At 38.8% G+C, this 22,582-nt stretch overlaps 1 protein-coding gene across 7 annotated transcripts in view; it reads right to left on the bottom strand.

The window, feature by feature from the left end:
- Window positions 1-22,582, bottom strand: part of LOC100709376 (protein phosphatase 1 regulatory subunit 29) — a 284,542-nt gene that overhangs the window by 98,186 nt on the left and 163,774 nt on the right. The window lies entirely within an intron of this gene.

The raw sequence follows: 22,582 nt of genomic DNA, 5'->3' as shown, positions 1-22,582 counted from the left end.
CAAAAGGGAACAGTGAAGGAGATGCAGCTGAAGAACAAGATGGAGCTGAATCAAAGCGAGGGGGGAAGAAAAAGACAAGAGGAAATGAGAAAAGCGGTCACAGTAAGCAGAGGAAACACAAGAAGGGTGGAGGGAACAGGGAGGGAGACACACAAGAAAAGGCGAAGGATGGATAGGTTAACAGAAGGAGTAGTCGTGAGAAAGATTACGTCATCCACAAAGTTCTGGCTACAGCAGTGATGAACAGAGGATGAGGACAGAGAGCTAGAGTGTAAGACAAAGCCAGCTAATATTAGACAAGTGATGTAAATAACTATGATGAGTAGGTGTAGAAAAAACATTGCAAAGGAATGTGCTCAAGAAATGTAGAGGAAAGGAAAAGAGAAGAGGAAGTGTGTGTGTATGTGTGTGTCTGTGTGTATGTGTGTGTGTGTGGGGGGGGGGACAGAAATTACATGTTACATGAAAGGAAAATGTGATTAAAAGAAGATGAGGAGAGTCAAGCACAGTGACAGACAGGAAGTGAGCAGGTGAGATAAGAGGAAAAGACTGAGGATGGCATCTGACAGGAAGGACGCGTAAAGAAAAGCCGATGGAAACGGAGGATAAAGAAGGAAATGAGACTGAAGACGGTGGAGGAAAGATAGACAGAGGTTGAGCAAGGCGTGAGTAATGTTGTCTCTGTGCTGTCACCCTAATGAGACTTGGGTTTGCTTTATGGATGTGTTCTGCATCTCCCAGCAACTTCTCTGTTAGTATCATCCCAGATTAATGGGTGCGCACACACATTCATAAAAATACACAAAGGTAGGTGCAAATTGCAAAACGGGAAATTGCAAGCATTCCACTGTGCATAATGCTTAGTACCAGTAACGCAATAAAGCTGTGTAATCAATATGAGATAATTTGAATGCTTGCTGCTGTGCTACGGGGCTTTCCAGAAAATGACTGTGCTGCTTGAAACAAAACATAATATTGAAACTAGGATATGAAAGCGTTCATATAAAACCAGCAAAATCACAGGTATTTTTGCTCTAACTATCAATGGATGAACCTATACTAACCTTAACTATCTTTATTCATTGATAGCAGGGTTATTTCTGTTTCAAAGGTAACAGTGGAGGCCATAAGACTGTTCTGAGGCTGGAGTTTTTATGCATTTCTCTTAAAGTTTCAACTGAGTTTAGGGGTGAATAGTTGTCTTCAGTAAATACTGAAACGCTTGCAATCATAAAAAAAAAATTTCCACTTGTCCTTGAAAAAAAGAGTCAAGTGTTTCCATCTTCATCTTTATCTAACACTAAAAGATATGAATGACATTGTTCTCTCAAAGTATGATCTTATATTGACATAGTTATCAGGACTGAAATGGGGATAAACATAAATTTTCACCTATAAAGAAAATTTATGACAGAACATAAGAGACCTTGACCCGACCATCAACAGATGATTTTAGCTGTACAGGGTAAGTATAAGATGGATATTCAAAAAGAAAGATGTAAGAGAGAATTCATGCTCTGCAGAATCCTGACACGTGTAAATGTATAAAACAAACAAGCAAATTAAATGTTAGAGAGATTTCTGAAGCACAATATTTAACACTTTTTACTTCTTGGTTAGGTTTCAGCACTAAACCTAATTAGTACAAATTAGAATATATCACCAATTGGGTTAAAATACAATTTTTAACAACAATAACCATGCTAGAAACTTCTCAATAAGGTTACCAACATCAGGTATTCTCTATTTTCCGGCTGTATATAAGAAAAATCCAACAATAATATCAGGGATCCCTAGTCAAATAATTCCAAGTTTCGAACATGAATTTGGCATCTGCTTACAGGAACCCTTAATATGAGGTTGAAAGAGATGCAAGTGAAAGAGTCTATCATTAGACTGGAAAACCAAACTTAACCTATCAGAAATATATTGAAAACGTAGGGAGTGGCCAAATTAACAGTCAGATACACTCTTAAAAGCAAAGGATGTACTGGTGTATCAATGTTAAAGTCTACAATCAAGAGATGCCTTCATGCATAAGGTTTCCAACAAGGTGCAAACCTCTGGTTACACTTAATAGCACGAAGGCCAGATTATACTTTGCCCAAAACATCTAAAACAGCCTGACTAGTTCTGAAAAACACATGAATCTAAGATTAACCTGCATAAGAATGAAAGAAAAAGAAAAGTACAGAGAAGAAAAAGAACAGATCATGATCCAGAGTTTATAACATCATCTATCAAACCAATGTTATAGCACAAGCATGCCGGTAGAACCTGGTCACTACTTTTTATTGATGGCAGGATGAATTCTGAAGTGTGCTGGGTTGTATTCACCACTCTCATTCAGCCAAATGATGCAAAACTGATGGGACAAATACTTTACAGTGCAAAGCATACTGCAAAAACAAGAGTTTAACAAGTCAAAGAAATGGAATATGACAGGGCAAGTCAGTTTCCTGATTTCCACCTAAAATAATGTTAGTTTGTCCAACTTTTTGAAGCTCTTAGCCTCTGGGACTCTGTATAAAATGGCTTATTTCTAACAGATATGGAATACTTTTGTTAAACCCCTTGAATTACATTAAAGTAGAAAGTCTGTACTTCGTCTCATCTTGATTATTTGATTTAAAATCCATTGGGATGGTGAACAAAGGCAAAACTCCTGTCTTATTGTCAAAGGAAAACTTATGGAGCTTACTGTAAAAATTATAAGCAGGCATTATATGGTTTTAATATGTTTTCGGAATCTATGCATTTTTTTTTACATCGAGGATCGCTTAAAAATGTTCTTTTAATAGCAGGTCATCAAGTTTGCAGATGATACCACCGTAGTGGGGCTCATCTCAGGGGGAGATGAGACGGCGTACAGAGCTGAAGTTCAGAGGCTGTCAGATTGGTGTGTAGATAACAACCTGGACCTCAATACCACCAAGACAAAAGAACTGGTAGTTGACTTCAGAAGGAGGAAGTCCGAGCTGCAGCCTGTCAGCATCAACGGGGAGTGCATGGAAAGGGTCTCCAGTTTCAAGTTTCTGGGTGTGCACATAGACACAGACCTCCAATGGAGCTCTAACACCTCTGCGGTCTTAAAGAAGGCCCAACAGCGTCGCCACTTTCTGAGAATCCTCCGAAAAATGGACCTGAAGAAGGAGCTGCTGACCGTCTTCTACCGCTGCTCCATTGAAAGTGTGCTGACATATTGCATCGGTGTATGGTTCTCCAGCTGCACCACAGCACACAGAAAGGCACTCCAGAGGGTCATCAATATGGCCCAAAAAATCATTGGACATCCTCTTCCCTCCCTGAAGGACCTGTACAGCACTCGCTGTCTCAAGAGGGCACGCAGCATCCTACGAGACTGTACACACCCAGGACACCGGGTGTTTAAGCTGCTGCCGTCTGGCAGGAGGTTCAGGCTGCTGAGGTCCCGAACAAACAGACTCAAGGACAGCTTTTACAACAGGGCAATAGCCCTGATCAATGCAAATAGCTGTTCTGATTGGCTACCTGCCTGGACTTTTTTTAGGGGGAGGTAACAATGTTTAAAACAATAACAATAATAATATTTATATTTATAACAAGGTGCAATAATAATTAATGTGCAATAATAACAGTGTGCAATACACATAACACTTATTCTTCTTTTTTATTTCTAAGTTAATATACTGTGTTGTGTTGTTTGTGTTGCGTTGTGATGTGTCATATCGTGTCGTGTTGTGTTATATGTAGTACCAACGTAGGACAGTTTTTCCAATTTCATTGTACTACTGTACTATGTATGACTGTGCAATGACAATAAAGAATTATCTTATCTTATCTTATCTTAGGTTGCTGATCCTTAACTGCTGTGAAATGAAACACAATGAAACACCGTTCACACCCTGGCAAGTTTACACTTTTTTGCAATTGACAACTAAGGCAAGAAGTTCATAATTCAAAACTGTATAGAATGTCATACTTTTGGCATTCAGCCACTGGCATTTAGGGGGCATTTGGACAATTCTGCTCTTTATCATCTTGTCAATTAATCACTTGACTAATTTGTTCTCTTTTAATCTGCCGTTTAGAGTGACCTTTAATTATGTTTTTATAAAATTGATCCGCTTATGGCTTCATTGTGTTCCATCTTGATTACCCATCATTTAAAAATTTCATTAGACTCTCATGGAGACTAGAATGAAAACGAGTCTGACTTGATTGATTTTGAAGACTCTCACAATAATACTGTGTATTTCTGGGACATCAGCAGGGGTTTCAAAGGCAGTGACAGTTTGAAATAGATGGCCAAGTGAAAGTTTTACTTGATAAAATGTAAGCAAACTTTAGGTAAGCAGAAACAGAAAAAATGTGTATATGTTTATATATGACTGGAAAAAAAAGAAATGGAGCAAACAATATTAGACAGAAGGGGGAAACAGATAGTGAACAGCAGGATTGATGGGAAAGAGAAAGACTACGATATCATGGTAGGGGTCTTCCGTGGGTTGGATAGAATAGAATAGAATAGAATAGAATAATCCTTTAATTGTCCCACAAGGGGAAATTTGGTTGTAACAGCAACTAAATTAAAATAGAGCTGGTTATTATAGCGCACAGAGGCAGTATGCAGTGAAGGAGAAAATAAGGCGAAACAACGTTCTGAGAGAGAAAGTGCATTATGGTCGGCGATACCGACAAAGAAGAAACATGCATAGCCGGATAGTAGGACACAGTGTGTCAGAGGCAAATGTTGTGTTTTTATGAATCTATAATACACATAAATTCTAAAATTTCAGCACATTAAACTGTAAACAAGTGTTCCTATCTCCCTTTACATCCTCATAATAATGATATGCAATACAATTGCAACTTCAAATTGTCCCAATGCATCTGCACATGAGTGTGTCAACATTGGACAATCTTGGCTTAAAAGAATGGAAATGTTGTGTGTGTGTGTGTGTGTGTGTGTGTGTGTGTGTGTGTGTGTGTGTGTGTGTGTGTGTGTGAAAGAGGCTTGCAGTAGAACGTTCTTTGAGTGCTCTACTGGAGTCTAAAATAAAAGCCAAAGTCCATTTAAAGACTACTCAAATTTATGGTAAAATTTATTATTTTTTCAATTTCTGTGTCTGATATTTACAGTTTATTTGTGCACAGTCTTAATGGTCTTAATAGCCATAGTTCCAATTACATCATGTACCTTAACATAATATTGTCTAACTAAGGATATCTTGCACTAGGTTTGTGACTTTTCGAAATGATGTTGTTAAGAACTTTCAGCTGCTTCCTTATTTCCATGAGGTCCCCACACCAGATGGATCCACATGTTTGATTTGGTACAGTTTTTACACTAGATGCCCTTCCTGATACACCCTCACATTTATCCAGGCTTGAGCACTAGGACTACACTAGCTTGTACAGATTTAGATTTATTTCATTCTGCCAAGTCAAAGTGTGACTACAGATATGTTGATTTACAGTTTGACCAGGCACAGATACGTTTCTGACACTTTCAGCTGAGTTAGAAGTGGAACAACTTGAAGCACAGCATTTTAACATTTAACTTTTTTTTTTCACTAATATTAATTTTTATCTATTATTACTCCAGAAAGGGAGATAAATGTACTGAGACCATCTAGACTTTTATGTAAGTCCTTTTGTCTGGAGACACAGCAAAAGGTAAACTTCTACACCAAAGTTCTTGTTGGCAATATATATTCCTTTTTTTTTCTGGTATATTCTTAAATCTGATTTACAACTCCAAGCAACCACCACTGCATCTGCTAGAGGTAAAACTATTAAAATGCTAATATCTAATTGGGAGCCTCATTCTAGTCAACTTCATATCTGACAACTATTAATTTAACTAATCAAAACTGAATTACATATATCACTGTTGTTTTGACTACTGAGAACGATATCCTGAATTAAAAACTGAGCTATGACAGCTGAACTGAGAGACTGCAGCCCAACTGCAACTCTGAACTGGATAAGTGGGAGAAAATGGCTGGAAACCCTGACAAGACGAAATATCATTATAATTATTCAATCATCTGTAATGCTAATTCTGAATAGTGAAAACGGGCCACTACAGTGTCACCACTCAGACGCTCCCATCTCACTCCCAAATCATCACATATAGAAAATACTAGGTCATCAGCCCATTGTTGTCCCTTTAGAATGATATATCAACGTACATGGCACTCCAATAAACGTCAGTATAATAGAGCTTCAGTGTCTGAAACAAGCAGATAAGCAAGCTTGTCAATTACAGTAAACATACACAGAAACAAAAACTCAAGTATCAAATATAATACACGTAAATAAATAAATATACATACCACAAATGAGTTATAGCTCGACTGTACCTTTATGTTTGTATTAGATCTTTACTTATGTACACTGTTAGTAGTTGAACTGCAATTGAAAAAGAAAATCACACTAAGGTGTCCTGACCAGCTGCATTAGTATTAAGCATGTGCAGTGTCACAGAGAATTGGTGGATAAAATTCCATTGCGGTGGTGTTAATGTGTAGGTGTCTACCCTGTGCTGTGGAGAGAGAGGAGTGGCAATAATAACTCCACTGTGGAGGGGAACAAAGGCTCAGAGCGTACAGGTTGATGCTGGGGTGGTTGATGCAATATGAATAGCAGCAGAGGCAAGTGACAGCATTGTTTTCAGGCGACTGATGTGGAAGCTGACATGCGGGAAAAGTGCAAGGTGACAGCTTAAGCACACCACCATAATGAAAAAGGCCGTGTTCAATACATGTGGCTGTGAAAAGAGCGAGAGAGCTATGTTTGACTGAGTAAATTAGTTAGTAACACTTTATCTGCTTTAGCTGTTGGCATATTCAAGCTAGCGACAAATTCAGTGTGTTGAGATGAAGTCACACTGTTGGCATTTACACTCCTTTTTATTCTGTCCTATTCATCTTGTCTTCAGTGTTTATTAACTTGGAGGCATTCAGTGGTAAGTGGCAGTAAAACATGAAGAATATGTTTAAAGTAAAACAAAAAAGAAGGTATTGCAATGTCAAAGTTTATTTAAACAATTGCTGTTTCACTCAGTCTTTTTATTGCATTTTCTCCTCTACAATGTGCCAACTTTTCCACCTCATCCAAGCATAAAACTTTTCCAGATTTTTTTTTTTATGTGCACATTTAAAATGTGTAGAGTTAGATAAAAGATACATAGAAAGTCTCTAATGTAAAGCAAAGAAAGTGTAGAACAACAAATGACAAGAACGTGCTGAGAAAGAATAAGGTGGTGGTGAAGGAGACAAATATGGACTGAGACGTAGTGGCAAAATCATGAAATACAGATGAGTAGAGAGCTGATCTCTACGAGTCATATTTAGCAACTGAATGACACAAGAAATTCCATGTGTGAATTAATTATTAAAAACACCATGGGGTGAAAGAGATGAAGCCCTGCGACTCTCTCTTTCCCTTTCTTCTCTACCTCATTTTTTCCTTTTCTTTTTTTTCCTTCACTCTGATGCGGTTTTTTATCCAGGATGCTGATGCAGGACCGAGTTAGGAGGAAAATCAGGAGTGCAGTGAGGAATGACAGGAGCGGGAAGAGTGTGAGGGAAAGAAAGGAGATTAAAAGACTTTGATACTTTTTGGCAGCTTCAATGTTTAATGCAGCAGAGTCATTAAAAGTGGGCAAGTCACCCCGGCTCCATTGTGGAGCCTATTACACCAGCTTGGCTTATAGGAATAGCCTTCTTTTTTTAAAAATTTCATTTCATTATGTTTTTTTTTTAATCAGCCCTCCTTTTCTTTTAGAGAAAACACACACATACTCCTTATACATAATCCTTCTCTCACCCTTCTTCTTTCTGTCTTGAGTGCCCAGCTTGAAAGGGAATGATCAGTAATTAGAGGTGATAATTTTGGACAAGGATGGTGTGGTGTCTGAAATTTAAAGCTTTTTTTTTCTTATAGGATAAGACTTCCTTTGCAGTCACTCAAAAGACAAAAAGGCAGGGAGAGAGAACCAAAGACAAGAGGAAGAGTGAAAGAAAAGATTTGGGGCTTATCTTTTCTGCAGGCTTCAGATGCATGTTAACACATAAAAGGAAACCTCAACTTACACTAACAGTGACACGTGCATAGTAGGACACCTACACACAAGCATGCATTCGACAGTGAAAGCTCCCCGCAGCTCTTAAGCTCGCCCAAGTAATTCTTCGCATATCATCGGCCACTAAATATTTCTGTAAACAAACAAATAAAGACTGGAATCTTTGTGCTCCTGTATTCCTGAGGTGACACAAAGCTCCCACTCCACCTTCTATTCATGATCTTTTCTTTGAAAAACAAAGCTCCAAAAGGAAACCATCGTCTTTTAAATTTTACATGATTATAATAAAAGTAGGACGTCTTCATGTTCGAGCCAAGATAATAAGTTATTCGTTTATCTTTCACTGCCAACCTATAAAATTTTGCAGCACGGTAAGAACATGACGCAACTTCTTGGTGTTGGTTTTTTTAGCACTCAGCTCTAAAAGGCTGATGGGGTATTGTCATCACCCCGTTGGGAAGGCTGACTGGCATCATGGACACCCAAGTATGTGAATGCAAAAAATCCAGAACGATGAAATCGCATTGATACCATAGGTGCATGTACTGAAAATTGCAGATGACCTTGACCTCAAGGTTAGGGTCATAGGTCAAGTTTTATGAAAATGATGCGACTGCAAAAACTTGAGAATATAGGTGCATCTACTAGGCTGAGGGGTAGCACTGACAGCTGCCAGTAATTTTAGATGCTGCTGTCATCATTCACATGGTCACAGGAAGATGTGTGGTGGCAAAAATTGTTATTTTAGGGGTTTTTTTGCAAGTTGCAGTTAACCATTCAGGCTGAGGGATGCCCATGCTTTAGATTTCAATCAGTACCATCATTTTCCATTCCAGTCTCTCCAGAGATGTCCTTATTTGTATGATCTGAAACTGAAATTCCTCCTCACAAATACCTCGGGCCATCTGCATTACATCTCGCTGCTGCATCGCTGGTTTACGCTGTGATGAATGTGGTTACAGTGTTGTAGCATCGTCTGAGCACAGCTCGCCCATTAACCTCGTGGTTCAAGCTCCATTAAGATGGAAGGACTCCATTTAGCCCATCTTGGATACACACACACAGACACACACACAGAAAGACATAGTTGTATGGTATTTCTAAACATTCAGGCACTAGGGTCCATGCTGGGACTGCAAACACAAGCACGCAGTCATACAGACCGATACGTTCGCTCCCTACAGTGTTTCAGAGCAATATCCAGTCACACATAAAAGCCAGTACACTCTCACACACACATACACACACACAGACAGTTTCTGGATTAGTCTGGCATACAGTCAGACAAGCATATTTCATACCAGTTATCAGTATGGTGGGAATCCAGTTGAACAGTTGAAAACAGGGGCACGCACGAAAGCAGAGACACGCATTTCTCAACAGCTGAAACCATGCTGTGAATACTTACTGTCATACACACGCACTATTCTCACTGATGCAACTGGGAGCTTTCTATTTAACATCTCTATCACTTTATTACTCCTTCACACACAATCCTACGCCCACAGTACATATGTGTATTGGGGCCTATGGGAGATCTGAACGTCTCTATTACCTTGCAACAGTGTTATGCTATTCTGCACAAGCTGTGCCATCTAATCCAGTTAGGCATGTCACAGCTGAGGTTTCTTTCTGAGTGAACAACAACTTTAAAACGGACACATAAAGGCCTCACTATGACAGGGATTAGCCACTTTACCATTTACGGGATTAGGGGTGGTATTGAACGTAGCCTTCCCACAGTGTCTAAAGCTACTGGGGGTTCGGCGTCTCTACTATTTGTAATTGAATTCTAAGCTATCGCTCAGGGGGAGTCATTACATATCTGCTGAATATTTGTGGTACTTCTTATTACAAAAACATAAACTGTGGTAGGTCATATTATCAGAAAAAACAAAGTTGTGCCCCTCAAAAAGAAAATGAAGCCTTGTGGAAGGAAACCCTCAGATGCTTGCTGCATCTGTTTTCATTTTGTTAAACCATCATGTGTATTTGTTCTACTTGAGGCTATTTGTGTTGAACTTACAGATGATTGATGAAAGTATTACAACTGAAGGAGGGCTGTGGCATGTAAACGATGCTCAGTTGGCACTAAGTGTCCGAAAGTGTGCACAAAAAATCTCTTCCACACAATTACACCACCGCTACCAGTCTGGATCCATGGTTTCATCTTGTTACTTCCTACATTCTGAATGACAGCAGCAGGAAATGAGATGCAGAGCTTTCATTCTCCAATTTTGGTGAGTGTGTGCAAATTATAACCTCAGTATTTTCAGAAGTAATACACAGTGTGGTCTTCTGCTGCTTTGAGGTTCAACATCTTGTGCATTCAGAGATGCTCTTCTGCATATCTTGCTTGTAGGTTATTTGAATTACTATAGTCTATCAATCCACTTCCCACATAGGAAGCAGGTCTGGCCCGGATCTGGTATCACTGCTGGCTGACTTCTGGCATGATAAGACGTATGTCATCCAGATATGGGCCAGGCCTGGCATAGATGGCACTGTTTATGTGATGGCATGCCATATCTGGCTTGATTGTGGTTTGGTTTATGTGGCCCAGGCTCATAGAAAACAGGTCTGGCCCAGATCTGGCATCGAGCTGGCACTTGTGACTGACTGGTGTCATGGCAGGGTGTATGTCAACCAGATGTGGACCAGGTCTGGCAATGATGGCACTATTTATGTTCCTATTTTCCTATTTTAGTTAGAAGACCCAAATTCCATGTTGCAATACTATACTGCTATGGTAGCCAATGTTTCAAATGCAGGTTTGACAGGTTTGTGAGTTTACACTTTATCCAAAACCTAGTAACGGTTTAGTCATCTTTGCCAGTGGGTGGCTGTAGCTCAGGCGGTAGAGCAGGCCACCTATTGATCGGAAGGTTAGTGGTTCGATCCCTGGCTCCTCCAGTTTGCATTTCAAGACTGTGAATGTGTATCAATATATTTAGGAAACACTCTGTTAAGAGAAAGTGTGTGATTGGGTGAATGTGGTGTGTTGCATAGAGCTCTTTGAGTAATCCAGGAGACTAGAAAAGCACTATATAAAAATCAGTCCATTCACTGTCTGAACAGAGTTTCGTCATGTTACTTTTGCACTGTTTTACATGTTTTGGCACATGTTGTTATTACATGGCTTGATCAAGGTAAACATTAGGCTGACATCTGGGGCCAGAGCTGAAACTGTTCTGGGCCAGCACAGGGCCAGCAGTGTGTCTGCAACTGGCCCGTGGCTCCACACCACTTACAGATTGCCCACATACCGCAAAGAATGACGGCCCTTTGGTGGCTCAGATCAGGTTTGCCAGAGGTAATTCACACATGGGCCACCAGTGTGTATACAACTGGCCTTGTGCTGGTCCATGTATGGGCCACCTCTGGCAAACCAGGTCTGGGCCACCAAAGGGCCGTCATTCTTTGCGGTATGTGGGCCATATGTAAGCACATTGTGTGGGCCAGATCTGGGCAATACCAATTTTGCTATGTGGGTTAAAGCAGTCTCTGGCATTTTCTCCAAAATAGCTGCTACTCACTTGTTATTTTGTCTATTTCAGACCCTGGAAACCCTATAAAGAGTTGTGAGAAAATCCCCATAGATCATCAATTTCTATGTAGCATAAATGGACTCCAAGCAGCATTTGTCATATAATCTTGCATTTAAAGGAAAAAGTTAACTCTAATTACAGGTAAGGTGTATTTAATGGTTGTTTGGGGTATACAACAATCCATAAGGTTATAGTGTTAAAAGCAGTTAGACATAACTGGATGCATTGGTAGAAAACTCATCCTATCCTGGGATTACAAGCAATTGTCATTCTATTGTCTTCTCTAATCAGACTTTATAGCATCATTTCCCATGTTGACACAAGACGTGCTGCTGTAAATTGGTATTTCCTTATAAATGCACCAGTCTGTTACTCTTTTACGTGGTGCAGTGTAAGCGGTGTCATCACTGATGAGAAACAGGTGCAAAGATATGAGAGCTCCATGTAAATGAATTAGCTTAAGGCAGTGTCTGTAATTTACTATAACCAGGGTGTTTACTGGCTTGTAACAAGCCAAAGCATGAAAGACAATTAATCATCAAAGCCTTTGACCCAGTGTCCAGTTTTTCAATCTTCTAAAAATGTAAGTCTGTATGCCATTGTTGCCCTTGTGTACAAGACCTTGCTCTATTAAAAATTTAACAGTGACCGTGGAACTATTTTAGCGAATAACTTATTTACTACTATTTTTTTCTTTTCATCAAAGAGCTGTCCCTGAGCAGTCTCCTGTTTTCTCAATCAAATGTCAGCACTGATAAGGTCCTGGATCACTAAGGAATGACTCCAAAAACACAGAACGCATGGTCCAAAAGCTGTCTTTGACTGTTAAGAGAGCAGTGCAGCAGGGCCTTCCTCTCAAACTGTTATCCCATAGTAAAGGTGTCATTAGTAAATTAGCAGTGTGCTTGATTGATATTGTAATAGGCTAATCAATAACACTGCAATCTCCTCTGGTTACTGATGCATACGGTGCACCACCTGCCAAGTTTCTCTCTTTTGCTCCACCTCCTGCTTACTCTATTTTTATTAAGCTATTTCTCATTTTGCTGACTACTTTACTGTCGTATCTTTTCTGCAATGCCCCTGCTGCTGCCGTCTACGTCTCCATCTCTGCAGAGTTTAGACTTAAGTACATTTACCTTTATGAAACTGATAAAACAAAGGTAGAATATAAAATATAAAAACTCCTTGGGGCTAACTAAAACATTTCAACTCGAGCAGAACATTTCTAAACACAAAGGCACAGGAAACATTATAAATGATGAATGGATGAAATAAAGTGCTCATGCAGTTAAATAAACAGCCAAGCACTGCACAGATATTCCTGAAAAATGCACTGGGGCTATGTTGCTGCTTTTTTCTGACTCTGAATTTATTTTTGTTGTTTTTACATATGCACATGATTACAACTAAAGTACAATTGAAGCTCACATATCATCCAAGAAAATATATACTTCGCTAATGCAGAACAGCAAGGTTGTGTAGTGACGAAGTAAAAGTGTGATGGGCGCATATGTTGCACATGCAAACTAAAGGCCAGATTTACTAACAGTTAATTACATGAATAGTTGAAGGAGTTTCCTTTACAGGGTGCAAAATTTTGGGATGAGAATGTTTAAATTATTCAACCAAATGATTCACGGCAACAACAGTTTACTGTAAATTGTCGCTGAGCACAGACAAAATCATGTCCTTTGTTGAGCCCCGTGTGGTTGTGACAGAATGGTCAGAGTGTGAGAGGGAGATGTCAGAATCAGCATGTGACTAGAACAGCAGCGTGTTGCCAACATTTTTGGTTTTGTCATTTAACTCTTTACTGAATTTTTTCCCCGAATCTTAAGAGCTCAGCCCACCATATTACTCGATGTCAGATATTCAGTCTGGTATTTTGATGTAACAGAACACAAGAGTGTCTCGAAGGAGGGAAGAATCTCAAGACACAAAGATGTCTCTTATAATGGTTCATACAAACAGCCAAGTTCATTTTTATTCTTGCATTGTTTCAGATTTTTAGTCACATTTCTACTGGTCCAGAATGAAAATATTTTTGCATGTGTTTTCTCAGCAGTCCGCACACATTAAGTGACAAATAATACTTAACTAGCATCAGCTCACTCACAGTACTGTGCAAAAGTCTTGAACCACCCCTCATTTGTTAATGTAATAATTCCAAGGAGCCAGAAATCATTTTAAATGGTTCTGGGCAACAGATAATAGTACCTCACTATTTTCAGAAGATTTTGTTTGCTAGTTTGTTAAGCAACTTAATACTGAAAACATTCAAGTATAAAAAAGTGACCAAACTCAGTTTAGTTGTTACTAGAAGCGTGTCGCACAAATAAATTACTCCAACTTCTTCAGTTGAATCAATGAAAATTGCCAAAGATAACACAGTTTGACAGATATAAAAATAGTATTTCTGCACCAACAAGGAGATTCCCAAAAAGCTACTAGCCAGAAATTTGGCATATCTCAACATGGTGTGCAGTGTGTCCTTAAAAGATTTGAGGAAACTGGACAAATAGAGGTCGAAAGAAGAAAAGGCAGGTCTAAAAAGCTATATACAGTAAATGGTCAATATTTGAAGCTCGTGTTCTTAGGAAAGAAATCCTGGAAAGACCTGACACAGGGCCTGAGTCATATATCAGACCAGTCAGTCTGACTTCAAGTGAGCTTTATCAGAAATGGTCAAGAGGTTCTTCTTAAGGAAGATGAACAAACTGAAAAGGCTGAGGTATGCCAAAATTACACAACAACTGCACTGAAAAACAGGTCTTATGGAGTCATGAATACAAATTTGAGATTTTTCATTAATATGCGTGGAGGCGGTTGGGAGAGAGACACAACAGTAAGTGTCCACAGCCATGTCTGAGTTATGGGCTTACAGAGAATACCTGTTTCAGTCTACCGTACCCTGCACAGTCCCCAACATTTTTTAACAGAAGATTTTGTCATCAAAGATGTACAAAAAAGTGCTTATACTGTAAGTTATTTGTTATCAGATTACTCATTCCCTTTACCCCCTCATCAAGTCTACTCATTTTTATCCCATTAACTTGGGTTGCTCCTTGTACAATGTTGGTCACTGCCTGGCTCTGTTTATAAATCAGCACATAGTTCCTAGATCACCTGGAGACCTTCTATTTTTGCCCAATTTACTAAAACTAGCTCTTTATAATATCACACCATCAAAGCGTAAACTTCAACCCTAAAGCCAGTACTGCTGTACCACACTCAATCAGTTTGTCATCTCTTCTGCTTCATGCATAACTTGCATACATGCAGTAAATGGAGTTCAACTTGACGAATTCCTTGCATGGTCACAACAGCCTTCTATTCATGACATTTTATTACTTTTTCACCCCAGAGATGGTGGGAATTTCAGGACACAAGCCTGCAACAGATGAACAGCTCATTTAGAAGACATAGCAGGAATAATAAAAGCGCTGTGTGTGTCAACCAATTCATGAATAACAGCAGCATACTGCATGCAATGAATATTAAGCACTGATATCAGATATATGGGAGACCTAGTATGAGAGAGGAAAACAGAGGATTTTAACAGGGAAGAAGAGATGATGAAGAGCCTGCCACAGACAAATTTCACAGCAGTGGCTTACTTACAGCTGCAGTCACATGTTGGCTCATCGCATAAACAACAGCCCACACACCACACATGTATGCTCTCTCTTTTGCTCTCTTGCATGCATCAACACACACACACACACACACACAGCTTGAATACTATGAGTCCGTTATGCTGAATTAAAAGCAGGCCATTTGAGAAACACAGTCTTTGTCTGCTTTCATAATCAGACAAACATCCAAACATTACCATCAGTTTATTCGAATGTCCTTAACTAGATAAACGTCACATAAAGTATTCAGCTCACTCAGTGTTTGTAAATTGGTTTTATTGGATCTCAGACTCTGATTAGGATCGTTACTGTGTACTCACATTGTGTTTATGCTGAAAGTACCAACGCCTCGTCGTGATGCCTGAGCACCACTTCAGCTAAAGAAAAGGCAAAAGTATTTTTCTAAGTCAGGTGTTTTTAAATACTCCAAGCTTGATTTCTAAAGAATGGTGTTATGAATGAGAACTTAAAGGGGACATGAAACGCTCCACATATAAAAGCTAATTTACACCACTGAGCCCTGCTCTCCAAAGCTGACACAGATGTAAAACTGTAACAATGAAATAAGTGCTTAAAGAAAAATGTTTAGTGCCACACACTATCAATACGGAACGTGTCATCATGTGGTTGGTTGGTTGCAGCTAATAGACTTACATTAGTTTATGTTAGCTAACTAGTGGTGGTGGGGACTAATAGGAGGATCAGATTTGCGTTTATTTTAGGTTTATTTTAAGAAATGAAGGATATGCTGTACACTTTTACTCTCTGTCTCTTTAGCAGTAATTGGCTGTTTGCTGTTTGGCTAGCGGCACTCAAACTGGAAATTCCAGCTGTTAGCCATAATGTTCAGGTTTTTTAAGCACTGTTTGAGTCAGGTGACAGATGATTCACCGGACCTACAAAAACAGATTTTTCCTCCTCTGGCCAAGTGTACTGAGCGGGGCAATCAGCTGATGCTATCAGTGATATGCAATAAAATAATCTTTGCCTTTCCAAGCAAATCCAGATATTTTACAACAAAACAGCCCACTATATGCACATCACACCACAAAGATAACTAAGCTTCTTGCCGAAGTATGATTGGTAATTGGTAATCAGCAGGTTTGCAGGGAAGGTAAGTCAAGTTTTTGGAAGGACATGCTGATGGTTGTAGGATTTCCATTCATCTTCGGTAAGAAATGTGTTTTTGTTGTGATACCCAACTGATTGCGCAGCTCGGTATCAGGCCTGGTGAGAAAAAGCTGGAGTGTCGACTCCAGTGCAGCTAGCCAAACAGCGAACAGCCACTTACTGCTACGGAAACAGACAGTGATAGTGGACAGCAATCCTCAGTTTCTTAACATAAAACTCATTCTTGTAGTCAGAGACAGCACAAAAGTAATCCCCTTAAATTGTTTGTTATCTTCCTCTGAGTTATCGATTCTGTCATTAATTAGCTAACATAAAATAATGCAAGTCTATTAGCAGCAACCAACCAACCACATGATGTCAATGGCACTAAACATGCTTTTAAAACTTTAAGCATTTATTTCTTAAATCCAGCTTCACAGACAAAGTTATGTCTGTTTCTGAGAGGAGGGCTCCATGGTGTAAATCAGCCTTTATATGTGTAGCGTTTCATGTCCCCTTTAAACCATATGCCAAAGGATACGAGGGAAAGATGAGAGTCTGTGCACACCCACACAGTAGGAAGTCAAAAAAGTACAAACCTCTGTGGGGGTAGACCACTGGGTCATTACAGTAAGCTGTGTACAATGTACTTCAAATATGAATCCTTATCCAAATAATGATGCAGGAGAAGTTTTATAATAAATGATTTATACATTTAAATAATAGGGACTGTAGCAGAGAGAACTTAATCTCACTATAACAGATAAAAACTCTCTTTAGCATTGCAAAGATAATAGGAGGTCAAAGCAAGTACTATCCACATATCAAACCCATTTCACAGGTACAATAAGCACCTGTCTAAAAGTTTGATGTGCACCAGCACCACTACCACGAACACTGGCTTTGGTTAAATTTAAAACCGAATTTCAAAAAGTTGGGACGCTGTATAAAATGTAAATAAAAAGTGCCACGATTTGCAAATCTCATGACTCATATGCCATTCACCCATCTTTACCTCTGAGAAACTCTCCCTCTGCTATTTTAGTACACAATCATGTTACCGGCCTGTCGCCAACTAACCTAATTAGTTTCTCTGTAGTGCCACCTTATTTTCTGGAGTTTTTTTTAACATGTTGCTGCCTTCATATTCAAAATGAGCTTTTCCCTAAATGGTAAATTTTCTTGGTTTTAAACATTTGATGTCTTTTCTGTTATATTGTGAATAAAATATATGTTTACATTTTACAAACCATGTCAACTGTTTAAAAGTCGCTAAGACATGCACGAATGTCTTTAACAACATTTTAAAGTCATGTATATAAATGGTCCTTTTTCATTTCCCAATGACTTTTATAAGTCATTGGGAAATTCTTATATGTGAGGCCAATGTGCATATATGAGACTCAGCTCCACTCCTATCATATCACCATAATTGGATGTAGAAACTGAGAAAGTTCCTAATTTGCATATAAAAATAACTCTTTGCACCTCAAGTTATTACACATGGCAGCAGCAGAGAGGAGGAAAGATTTGTGATTTTCTCTATTTTCCAAAGAATTCAAGAAAAGGAAGGTATTTCTTTATTTTTAATTTGATGATTTTTTTTAGTTCTGGACATAAGAAATGAATCCAGGCAATAACTAATTCAGGTTAAAAGTAACAGAATCCATAAACTTTACAAGTTCACAACAAAAGAGATAAAAAAGACAGAAGAAGAGAGAACGAAATGGTTGGACCTCAAGCAAGAGCCTATAAAGTGCATCAGTTCACAGGTCATTATGTGCATCTGCAGCACTGTATGTAAATAGCACTAACAATTGTTAAGAAAATTAATATAAAAATAGGATTTAATGTGATGTTGGCCAACCTTTTGCAGCTATAGCAATTTCATCTCTTCTGCAAAGGCTTTCCTCGAGGTTTAGGAGTATTTATCGGATTTTTTGACCATTCTTCCACAAGTACATTCGTGAGGTCAGACACTGATGTTGGATGACAAGACCCAGCTCACAGTCTAAGCTCTAATTCATCCCAAAGGTGTTCTATCAGGTTGAGGTCCGGACTATGCGCAGGCCAGTCAAGTTCTTCCATACTAAACTCATTTATTCAAGGACCTTGCTTTGTGCACTGGTGTGCAGTCATGTTGGAAGAGGAAGGAGCCCAAACTGTTCCCACCATGTTGGTAGCATGGGCGAAAATGTCCTGGTATTCTGAAGCACTAAGAGTTCCTTTCACTGGAACTAAGGCACCAAGCCTGACCATAATCCTTCCATCCACCAAACTTTAAAATCAGACAAATATCATTCTATGGCAACTGCCAAACTCAGAAACATCTGTCAGATTGCCAGATGGAGAACATGTCACTGCTCTAGTGGTCCAGTGGCGGTGTGCTCTACAGAACTACATTGCACTTGGTGATGTAAGGCTTGCATGGAGCTGCTCATCCATAGAAACACATTACATGAAGCTCTCTACACACAGTTCTTGAGGTAATCTGAAGGCCACATGAAGCTCAGAGGTCTGTGGTGATAAACTTTGCAGAAAGTTGGCGACCTCTGCGTACTATGCCCCTCAACATCCGCTGACCCTGCTCTGTGATTTTCCATGGCCTACCAGTTTGTGGCTGAGTTGCTGCCATTCCCAAACACTTCCACTTTGTTATAATACCACTAACAGCTGACTGTGGAATATTTAGTAGTAGCATATAAAGAACATCTAATCTAATCTAATATTCTGGATACAGCCATCAACACCATTATTATGAAAATATATGTGTTTGGCTTATGCTTCTTGGGCTCAGTAATCTTATTTAAAAAAAATATGACTGAAACCTTTGAAATTCATTAAACCAAAGCTATGATGGATGTCACTGATGACAGGATAATTACAATAAGACCACAAAATATCTGAGAGTGTGTGAGGAAGAATCAGTTTGGGGAAAGTTAGTCTCATTAAGTCAATTTGAAGTAGGCTGAAGAATCTAATCAGTGTCCCTGCACAACATGAGCCTTTAAAACATTTTATCTTCCCTCCAGCTGTAGGTGTAAATACACTGTTAATATGCCTAAGTTATTTCATTTTGTACAACTCCCCTGTTAGGACAGAAAAAGACTAAAATTGTGTAATGGTGCAATTTTTTTTTAGCAGATTTTGGCTTCAATCTCCTCTGTCCTCCTCAGTTCTTGCTCTCCTTCTTCATGCATTTATCCTCTGTGCCTCGCTCTCTAGATCCCTTGCATTTGTTCTCCACATCTAGCTCCTTTAAGTCATCCCCAGCCTCTCCCCGCCTCGCCCTCCTTCCTCCTGTACTCTAGCTTCACACCTCATTGCGGCCACAAATCTTTCACAGCTCTCCTCTTCCTTGACTTATCTCGTCTTGTGTCCTCGTTTTGCTGCATCTTCTTCCTAGTCCCCTTTCTTTAATCTCCATCTGTGCTTCCTTTTCCCCTACACTTGGTTGAAACATTAAACTCTATATCGTGTATAAATTCTCTCCAACTTGGTGAAGGAGTAAAGGACAGACAGTTACACCTTAGTATTTTTCACTCCATGAGATTATAGCAGCTGGTAAAAGTGATTAGTAATGTAGTTATATTATGCATAAAATAATTATATAAAACCATTATTTTTTGAGTTTTTTTTCTTTAATGGACTTTTCTGTTTAAGATGACATGGATAACGATAGATTTTTCTATTATATGCAGGACTTGAAGCTAACACCTAGCTACAAATCTAAAGCTACCGTGTTCTTAACTGAGAAGGGTTCTATTTTAGCTTTTAAACTCTTCAAGAGAAAATTCACTAATTGGAGGCAAAGCACTTAATGCTTCAGTGTTAAAACTGGCTAAAGCCATTTTGTTGGAACAGTCAATTTGTACAAATTGGCTCTTTATTACTCAGTATATAATTAATACAAGGCAGTTTGAGCTGCATTGTAAAAATGTACTAGCTATAAATCTTCACTGCTTATTTGCCTACAGTTCACCTTCTCCATTAGTTTGCACTGATCTCGAGATTTTCTGCTCTACTGTACATTGCAAATTCTATTCATACATTATTTTTTTTGCATGAACCCAGGACCGTGTAATAATATGGAAGATTAAAATAAAAACCCTAGTTGATTGCAGTTAAATTTAAATTGGAATTTCCTTTTAAATAATATTCTCATATATCTTCATTTGAAAGTTTGACCTCGGCCCGCTACTTTCTCATTTCACTCTTTGGCAGTTTTATTTATTTTTTTCCTGATGGCGGTTGGTTTCATATGAGCCAAGGTCTGTTGGCTTTTTGATAGCTCATATCTTCCCCGTCTTCACCCTCCCATCAGTCTTTTCCATCTCTATCAATGCCTTTTTCATTTCCCCATGCATTTAAAAACCATCAGTCTCCATCGCATCTCCTGGCTTCCACCTGTTGTTTGCTTTAATTCCCGTGCTACACATCAAATACTCTGAGCCAGTCATGTCACATCCTCTGTGTGGAAACTGTCCAGCCCTGATCCACCACTGGCCCTGGCATAAACTGAGCTTGACATTTCCTTAATATGTGCTTCAGGCAGTAACAGCACTTATTTTACACGTACAGGACTGTACAGATGTTTTAGATGTCTTTTAGATGTTTAGATTATCCTTGACACAATGTCATCAGACGGGCAAGTTTTTGGTCCCAAAGTCCTTCTGCACCTTGACAACAATACCAATCATATACACAATCTAGATGACCACCCTAGTTTTCTAATGTTTCTAAAAACTGGCTAAAGTGTTTTTTTTCCCAAGACTAAAAATATCCTTTTTTCATTGGTGTTCCCACAGCAACTTGAATAAAGGCAAACTGAATAAAATTACTTAAAGCAGTGGGTCAGTGAGAAACAACTAGGTTCTAAAATAACCATAAAAACAATCAGTTTAAAAGAGAGATACATAACTGAACTTCAAAACTGAGATTTGTGCAAGATTATTTTGAACCATTATCCCAAACCAAGCAGTTTGTCATCGCACAAAATGAGGGTTTATGACTCACTGCGCTACCGATGTCAAGATGAAATAATGATCAAGAAAACAAATTTGAGGTGGGGCCATTTCTTTTTAGTTTTTCTCCCTTCTTTGATGACAACACACATGTGTACAAAAATATATACCACTTAAATTGGCCTTGCTCAATTTCCTGCCATACAGTTATGTCATTCATGATTTTTTTTTCTTCTCTGCATCTCGATCTCAGGAGCTAATTAAGGCAGCTCCCATCACTTCATTAGCAGTCCTGTAGGATACATTTACACTTCAAACAAAATAGAGGAAGCAGGCAAGAGACATACAGTGGAGAAAGAAAACAGAACAAAGGAAAGTAGAGTGGGGCTTGTAAAGTGACTTGGGGTGTCTTTTAGAGGCTAAACATTCACTAGATAGTGAAAAAAGGTGATAATGCTGTAAAAGACAGACTGGATGAACCAAACTACTTTTAAGTCATGACCTTAAGATTATTTTGAGGTTGAGTCTAAATGTACCCATTTATTAAAGCCAATGGTGATGTAATGAACATAGTGATAGAAGCATGAAGCTGCTGCTATTTTAGCAAAACTTCTATGTAGACATGGTAGAATGTAAATTCAGCTGATTTTTCTTCACACTTTCATATCTAACATGTCTAAATGTCAACAATCAGGAAGCCGGCGTATTCATTCATATGAATTCTGCCAGCAGATTTATTTTTTTTTAAATCAAGGTCTCTATGTAGTCCTTGTATGTGGTAATAATTGAATGAGAATCATTTTTCTATGATGTCATCAAAATGATTTATCTTCTGTGCTACAATTTATTTAATCAAAAATGAATACCGCACAGCTGAACAGACAGTGGAAATGTGGTATGTGTAGAGTGGCGTTTCTCGATATAAACAAAAGGTTAATCATGCTTGATAGTTTCACCACATTTACTTTAAATAATTACACACATCGCTGCCTGAGTCCCAATTTAAAAGCTAGATATTAGCAGCTTCCAATTCCCCACAACATACAGCATATAGCCCTTGACTGTATATCAGTTCAGGTCTGATACAGTTGATTAATTCAGGAATAAGTAATTTCCAAGCTAGCTGGCAAATTGATTGATTTTCATTGTTGTTCACTGCTGTGGTCTGGTGTGATAAAATCAACTCCCTTGATGCTTCTTGTTTGTCTTCTATAGATGATTTTTCACTGCTGAACTTCTTTCAGTGGTTTC

Source organism: Oreochromis niloticus, linkage group LG6 (genome assembly GCF_001858045.2).
Source record: "Oreochromis niloticus isolate F11D_XX linkage group LG6, O_niloticus_UMD_NMBU, whole genome shotgun sequence".
Classification (NCBI taxonomy): Eukaryota; Metazoa; Chordata; class Actinopteri; order Cichliformes; family Cichlidae; genus Oreochromis; species Oreochromis niloticus.
This window is presented reverse-complemented; position numbering and strand designations above follow the sequence as displayed.